The sequence below is a fragment of the Oryx dammah genome, unplaced genomic scaffold (assembly GCF_014754425.2).
Source record: "Oryx dammah isolate SB20612 unplaced genomic scaffold, SCBI_Odam_1.1 HiC_scaffold_2, whole genome shotgun sequence".
NCBI lineage: Eukaryota > Metazoa > Chordata > Mammalia > Artiodactyla > Bovidae > Oryx > Oryx dammah.
Window position 1 is genome coordinate 11,587,340 of NW_024070186.1, and position 1,067 is coordinate 11,588,406.

Genomic DNA, 1,067 nt, shown 5'->3' on the forward strand with positions numbered 1-1,067 from the left:
TGAAGCTTCAATAATTTGTCCACGTGATGTGAAGAGCTGACTCAGTGGAAAAGATTCTGATTCTGGGAATGATTGAAGGCAAAAGGAGAAGGGGGTGGCAGAAGATGAGATGGTTAGATAGCATCGATGACTCAATGGATAGAATTTGAGCAAACTGGGAAACAGTGAAGGACAGGGGAACCTGTTGTCTATGGGGTCACAGAGTTGGACACGACTTAGTGACTCAACAACTACAAAAGCACTTGAAAACCTGGATGAAGAGATAATTTTCTATTGCTTACCAAAGCTAAGCCAATACAGAATGTCTAAGCAGACAAATTCACATAGAAAAATGATCTTTTATTAACTAACTACTCCTCTCCACCACCCATCCTTGCATGTTTCAAAGGGAGCTAAGCAGAAAATTATATGACCATCTCCATATATGCTAAAGAAAATTCATTTCATGATCTTTAATGGATAAATAGAAAAAGAACAGTATCTTAATGAGGTGCACTGAGGCATTGCCTCCAAAGTCAGAAATGTGACCAACCATCACCATCACCCCGGCTACTTAATCCTGTTGGAAGCATCATCAAATGCAGTTGCACACAAACACATACAGACACACACAAGTAGACACACACACAGACACACTCACACACAGACATAGGAACTGGAAAGCAAGAGGTAAAATGACTTTCATTCTCCAGTGTAGATTGTAGTTCCAATAAAATCAAGACTGAGAAACTACTAAAACAATAAGCGAATTCACTAACATAACAGGGTACAACCTTAACATAGAGAAATCAGTAGTCTTCATAGAAACAATGACCAAACAATAGTAAAAACAGATAACATAGCCAGGAATCAACAATAAATATGCAAAAATTAAGGAGAAGGAAATGGCAACCCATTCCAGTGTTCTTGCCTAGAGAATCCCATGGACAGAGGAGCGGGGCTACAGTTCATAAGGTCTCAAAGAATCAGACATGACTGAGTGATTTAGCATGCATGCATACATGCAAAACTTATATGAAGTAAGTTTTACTTTGAAAAATACTGAATTAGACAAACAAATGAAAATA